Genomic DNA, 7,848 nt, shown 5'->3' on the forward strand with positions numbered 1-7,848 from the left:
TACTGAAATTGAGGAATTCGGTGTGTCGTGAAGAAAATCACTTTGAAGAATTTGAAGCATGAAGATTTACTCTTTCTGTTTTATTTTCTTCGCATTTGAGTAATAGGAACACCGTACAGTTAAAGGGGGTCGAAGTTACACTTTGGAATGAATTTCCTCATGATTCTCAACCCAAGCCTAATCCTATCAAAAGCCTCAAGTGAGGAATACAATTGACATGAGGACTCTCACAGTTGAGGGTTCCGACCGTTTCGATAGCCACGCCACATCATTGGTCTTATCGACACCAACGGTCATATTATTTAAGGGCATTAGTGTCAAATCATGTCGGGATGCTCCCAGACTATAAATAGCCGCCCCACAACCATTAGCTGGTTGGCTGCTCCGTTAGAAACTGACACTTGTCATAAGAGCAACCCAATTCCTCAGAGTCTTCGAGAGTAATTCATCAGTGAGGAAATACCCCATACACCGAAACCACGAACCAAATCTAGTGATTGAGCATCACTGAAGAAGTTGTTCCTGTGTGGGACTGAAGCCTTTTACCTTTGAGGACTGTGCATCCTCCAGACGGTTAGGCGTCATGGTCTAGAGCTTTCCAGCAGTCAATTGTGGATCGCCGGGTGACCAAGTTTGTGAGGGTTTGGAAGTCTGCCCTGAAGACTTACGACGAGTGTTGGGCGAGGACTGTGTGTTCTTATCCCAAGGAGAACACGGTAGGGACTGTGTGTCCCGGGACTGTGTGTCCTTTGGTTTCAATACCAAGCCGCTCCAAACCAGATGTACGACTGTCACAGCAGTTGGAACTGGGTCATCAACGACTGTCTTCACTGAGAAACGGGTTCTATTTCCTCAACTCCTTACTTTCCTCGTATTATGTGTTGATGAGTTTCACTGCTACTGTTTGAAGAATTTGCTGAAGACTTTCTCTGAATTTCCTCAACCCCAAATTCTTCACGTCAGTTAATCCTCATCTGTATTCTGCGTGCCTGCTCACTGTGCAATCTGTTTTCACATTCCTCACTCTGAAAAACTGCTGTTGTGAAACTTTGCACTTCTGATCCTTTACTGTTTCCGCTGTAAGTTAGTCATCATTGAGGAATTTCCTCAAAAGGAATTTCCTCAGTGATGAAATTTTAAAAATCTCCTATTCACCCCCCCTCTAGTCGATATAACGCACTGTCAAAAAGTGACCTTGCTTTTATTGCAATCAATAACAACCCCTGAAGTGTTCAAGAATGGTCTACCAAGGATAATAGACATGTTGTCGTCCTCGGGCATCTCAAGTATAACAAAGTGAGTTAAGATAGTAACATTAGCAACAACAACGGGCACATCCTCACAAATACCGATAGGTATGGCAGTTTATTTTTCAGCCATTTGCAAAGATATTTCAGTAGGTGTGAGTTTATTCAAATCAAGTATTATATATAAAGAGAAAGGCATAACACTAACACCAGCTCCAAAATCACACAAACCAGTTTTCATATAATTTATTTTGATGGAGCATGGTATAGTTGTAGTCCCGGTTCTCCAAGTTTTTTAGGTACTCCATCCTTGAAAGAGTAATTAGCAAGCATAGTGGATATTTGATCTTCCGGTATTTTCCTATTATTAGTGATGATGTATTTCATGTATTTTGCATATGGGGCCATCTTTAATATATCGGTTAAGCGGGTGCGCAAAAAGACTAGCCTAATCATTTCAGCAAAGTGTTCAAATTCTTCATCATCCTTTTTGTTAGTAGACTTAGGTGGAAAGTGCATGGGTTTTTGAACCCATGGTTCTCTTTGTCTTCCATGTTTTCTAGCACCAAAGTCTTTTTTATCACATCTTTTATTTTTGGGTTATGGGTTATCTATATCGATAGCTGGTTCTATCTCAACATTATTATTTGGTTCTTTATATTTGTCTAGTTGAGCACTTTCATGAACATCTTCATTATCTTCCTCATTATCACTAGATGAATGTTCATTACTAGATTGAGTTTCAGCATCGGAGATAGAGATATCGTTATCATTGTCATTATCAGGAGGTTTATCTATTTCTAGTTCACTAGAGGCATGCAAAGTCCTACCATTCGTCTGTTTATTTTTATTTTTAGAGGGACTAGGTGTATCAGTGTTAACTCTTGGTGAATCTTGTTTAGTTCTTTTAGGATGTCTCTCATGATAAAGTGGTTCCTGAGTTATTGTACCTCCTCTAGTTACTACTCTAATAGCATGATCATTCATATTGTCATTCATTTCATTAAGCAATTCTCTCTAAGATTTAGCAACTTGTTCTAACTGAGTTTGAACCATAGAGGCATGTTTTCCTACACCTCTAACATCATTGGTGATTCTAAATAACAAGTCACTCATGCGAGCAATCATATCAGACTTATGTTTCAATTGTTTCATGACATTTGCATTAAAGTGATCTTGTTTCATCATGTAGTTATCAAACTCATATAAGCGTTGGCTAGGATCTTCCTCACTAAACTTTAATAAATAATTTACCTCTACCACCTGTGGGGGTGGTGCATCAAGTCCATGTATTTCTTCAATCGGTGGTAAATTCTTAACATCCTCAGCTTTAATACCTTTTTCCTTTATAGATTTCTTTGCCTCTTGCATATCTTCGGGACTGACATATAAAATACCCCTTTTATTTGGAGTGGGCTTGGGCGATGTGTCACGAAGAGTCCAATCATCATGGTTTTTCAATATATTATTCAATAGTTACTCAGCTTGTTCAACAGTTTGTTCCCTAAAAACACAACCAGCACAACTATCTAGGAAATCCCTAGAAGCATTGTTAGTCTATTATAGAAGATATCAAGTATTTCATTTTTCTTAAGTGGATGGTCAGGCAAAGCATTAAGCAATTGGAGAAGCCTCCCCAAGCTTGTGGGAGACTCTCTTATTCAATTTGCACAAAGTTAAATATCTCCAGTAAGGCAGCTTGTTTCCTGTGAGCAAGAAAATATTTTTCAGAGAAGTAATAAATCATATCCTGGGGACTATGCACACAACCAGGAGAAGCAGTATTGTACAAAGCTTTTGCATCACCCTTAAATGAGAATGGAAATAATTTGCGGATATAATAAAAGTGAATCTTCTCATCGCGAGCAAATAGGGTAGCTATATCTTTCAGTTTAGTAAGATGTGTTGCTACGGTTTCAGTTTCATAGCCATGGAAAGGATGTGATTCAACTAAAGTAATTAACTCTGGGTCGACAGAGAATTCATAATCCTTATCGGTAAGACAGATAGGGAAAGTAGAAAACTGAGGATTACATTTCATTCTAGCATTCAAAGATTTTTCTTTCAATACGCATAGTAATTTCCTTAGATCATCTCTATCTTTACAAGCAAGAATGTCTCTAGACATATGTACATCCATAACATAACCTTCATGCACCTTAGGCAATTCATATCTAGGAGCACTAGATCTAGCAGGGGTTTCAAGATTTTGAACTTCAAGCACTTCATTAGTTTCAACAATTTCATCAGTTTCAGCATTCTCAATATTTTAAATCTAGCAAGTTCTTCATCAACTAGTTCGCCTAATGGCACAGTATTATCAAGCAAGGTACTAGCATCATCATAAGCATTATGAGCATCATTCAAAGCAGAAGCAGCATCATTAATAACTTGCAACATATCAAGATTAGAAGCAGATAGTGGTGTTGCAAGTTCACTTATAACTGAAGGAAAATGAAGTGCAGAGCTAGATGTCAATTCCTTACCTCCCCTCGTCTTCGAGGGAAAGATCTTGGCTCTATCGTCCTTCAGATTATTCATAGTGATAAATAGATAATAATTCCAAGTGACTCAACAAATATAGCTATGCTCCCCGGCAACGACGCCAGAAAAAGCTCTTGATAACCACAAGTATAGGGGATCGCAATAGTTTCCTAGGGTAGAGTATTCAACCCAAATTTATAGATTCGACACAAGGGGATCCAAATAATATTTGCAAGTATTAACAATTGAGTTGTCAATTCAACCACACCTGGATATTAATTATCCGCAGCAACATGATGAGTAGCACATTAATATGATAGTTTTGACGATAGTGATAATAGTAGCAGCAACGGTAACAGTGATAGCAGTAATTTTGTAGCAATTTTAACAGTAGCAGCGACAATAGTAACTTAGCAAGAACAATATAGTGGAAAATCGTACGCATTGGATCGGTGGATTTGTTGGATGATATTCATCATATAACAGTTATAACCTAGGGAGATACAAAACTAGATCCAGTTCATCAATGTAATGTAGGCATGTATTTCGTAAATAGTCATACGTGCTTATGGACAAAACTTGCATGACATATTTTGTCCTGCCCTCCCATGGCAGCGGGGTCGATAAGGAAACCAAGGGATATTAAGGCCTCCTTTTAACAGAGAACCGTAACAAAGCATTAACACATAGTGAATACATGAACTCCTCAAACTACGGTCATCACGGGAAAGTATCCCGTATATTGTCACTCCAGGGTTTACAGACCATAACACGTAGTAGGTGACTATAAATTGCAACATCAGATATCTTACATAGATATAATGGTGATAACATAAACAGTTCAGATCTGAAATCATGGCACCCGGGCCCAAAGTGACAACCATTAAGCATGGCAAAGTCATAGCAACATCAATGTAAGAACATAGTGGATACTAGGGATCAAGCATTAACAAACTAATGCCATTACATGATGAATCTCATCCAACTCCTCACCGACCAGCGAGCCCATGAAGGAATTAATCACTCCGGTGGGGAGCATCATGGAATTGGCAATGGAGAAAGGTTGGTGATGACGAAGACCGAAGATTCCCCTCTCCGGAGCCCCAAACGGACTACAGATCTGGCCTCCCGATGAAGAACACGAGGTGGCGACGACCCCTTCTCATGAAACACAATAATTCTTTTTTCTTGATTTTGCTCTCCGAAAATAGGATTTTATAGCGTCGGGGATGAGGCGATTGGGGCCACCTGGTGAGGACCACCCACCAATGCGCACCAAGAGGGTGGTGCGCCCTGGTGGGTGGTGCCCTCCCAGTTGACCCCCTCCGGTGGTTCTTGGCTCCACTAATTTTATTTTATTCCAAAATAATTATCCAGAAAGTTTCGTTCCATTCCGAGAAGTTTTATTTCTGCACAAAAACAACACCATGGTAGTTCTGTTGAAAACAGCGTCGGTCCGGGTTAGTTTCATCCAAATCATGCAAATTAGTGTCCAAAACAAGGGCAAAAGCGTTACGAAAAGTAGATACGAAGGAGACGTATCACATGCTGTTGTGGACGGTGCCTTGGACGATGATATCAACAACTATAGTGGACATGTAGGTGCTGCTTGTGGGCGTGGTGTTGCTGCTCATGTAGTGCAGTGAGGATGACAACTTCAAGGACGAGATCATGGCCCTTGTGGGAACTACTATGACCCTCATGATCATGCTGCTCGTGGTCATCGAGATTATTTTGATGATTATGATGGTGTCCCAAACTATCGTGTTGGTGAAGATGTGCGTCATGCAGAACATTGTGATCGAGATGGTCGAGATGACATAGCAAGAATTAGGTTGCACGTCCCCAAGTTCAGAGGAAAGGAAGACCCCAATGCATATTTTGATTGGGAAGAACAATGTGATCAGATTTTTCTAATCCATAATCTTGCTGATCCCAAGTGAGTTAACCTTGCTTGTGTTGAGTTTTCTGATTATGCACTCACTTGGTGGAACCAACTACAAGAAAACCATATGCTGCTAGGCCGTGGTCACATTGACACTTGGGAATAAATGAAACAAGCCATGAGGCGAAGGTTTGTTCCTTCACAATATTGGAGAGATTTGTGAAATAGATTGCAACGCCAAAATCAAGGTACGTGCACGATGGATGAGTACTATAAATAATGGAATTACTTCTGGGTCGTGCTCTTATTGATGAATATGAGGAGTCAAGGATGGAAAGATTTTTTGCATGGTATCAACCATAAAATTTCCGATTTTGTTGAGATGTTTCCATATAACACTCCAGAAGATATTCTGGAGCAAGCAAAGTGCATAGATAGGAAGGTGTTGCGGAGTGGTCATGGACAAATATCTCATAACCACAACACTGCACGATGGCAAAAGTCGCAAGTGAGTGCCTCTCATGGTGGTTCTCAGTTTCAGCATACTACTCACCCTACCACCACCCGATGAACAATAGGTTCATCGACATCATCATCGGCTCCTAGGAAAATTGAGAAGTGTGCTCTTCTATTGATGGAAGTACATCTAACCCCGCGGCCGTACCATCACCTCGAAGCCGAGATATTGAATGTTCGAAGTCCAAAGGGCATGGTGATACGTCCCAAACGTATCTATAATTTCTCTTGTTCCATGATCTTTTGGGTGACATTGTTATATGTTTTGCTACACTTTTATATTATTTTACACATATTTGGACTAACCTACTAACTCAGTGCACCCAGTGCCAGTTTCTTTGTGCTGATGTCTATTTTGCAGGGGCTTTTACCCAATTTTCTGAAGCCCGAAAAATTCCATAAAAATATATAAATAATCAGTGAAACAGAAGCTTCCGGATCACCGAAGATGGGCCAGAGTGAGCCATTGGCCTCCCAGGCGACCTGCTGGCACGGCCAGGCCCTAGGCCGCGCCAGGAGGCCGTTTGGGTGGGTCCCACCTCCTCCGGTGCCTTGCTTTGGCCTATATTTAGAATCCCGAGAGGAAACCCTTGCACACTTTCTGGAATCGCGAATTTCTCCATCGTTCCGCCGCGGCAGCGCTTCTGAGATCGGGAGCGTCAGGAGACCTCTTGTCGGCACCGTGCCAGAGGGAGGATTGACCTCCAGGAGCTTCTCCATCGTCATGTACTCTTCCTGAACGTGTCGTGAGTAGTCCTCCTTGGACCATGAGTCCATGACTAGTAGCTATGTGATGTCTTCTCTCCAATCTTGTGCTTTAATGGTTAGTCCTTTGTGAGCTGCCCTACATGATCAAGGCATCTATATAATTCTCTTGCTATTGCTATGCTCAGTTTGTTGGGATCCGATGGATTATGAGATTATGTTTAGATTGTTATGAGTTATATATTTGATTATCCTTTTATATTATGTTCCTTAGTGATTCATGCATGTTCTCCGTTGCTATGTATTGCTTTGGCCGAGTAGTAGATTTTAACTCCAAGAGGGAGCGTTATGCATGATTGTGGGTTCATGCCCCTCGATGTCTAGCTTGAGTGACAGAAACATGAGACTAGGGGATGTGCTTGTTGCCAACAGGGAGAAAACAACGGTGCTTGTGACCACGGTTGCAAGGATTTTTTACCTTACGCATAGTTCGTTAATGCAGTTGTCCGTTGCTTTGAGTTTACACTTTGGGTGGGGCTTGCAACTTAATACCGGAGAGATGTTCTCGATAGATATCTCAAGGTGGATGATTAGTAAGTAGACGCTGATGAATAAACGGTCTACTTGTCTTGGCGTACTGCCCATTACTATTGAACCTCTAACTATCAAGTGACATAATTAGCATTGCGGTGCGATCATAATTTTGTCAATTGTCCACTTGGGGTAACCAACAAGGGGCGAGAAGTATATCTATCAACTCGTCATCAAGAAAATTTCTGGCACCGTTGCCGAGGACTCCAGTCTTCAAGATAAGGGAGTTGCACGCTATATTTTACCTTTGCTTTTTAGTCTTGTTAGTTTGCTTTTTAGTTTTTGCTTTAGAGTCTTATACCAAAAACCACAAAAAATAGTTGCTTTGTTCTTGCTCGTTGTCGCTACTATGGGTTCCACTAAAAACACCAAGTTGTGTGACTTCACTAGTCACAACAACAATGACTTTATCTGCACTGC

This window comes from Hordeum vulgare, chromosome 3H (assembly GCF_904849725.1).
Source record: "Hordeum vulgare subsp. vulgare chromosome 3H, MorexV3_pseudomolecules_assembly, whole genome shotgun sequence".
In the NCBI taxonomy this organism is placed as follows: domain Eukaryota; kingdom Viridiplantae; phylum Streptophyta; class Magnoliopsida; order Poales; family Poaceae; genus Hordeum; species Hordeum vulgare.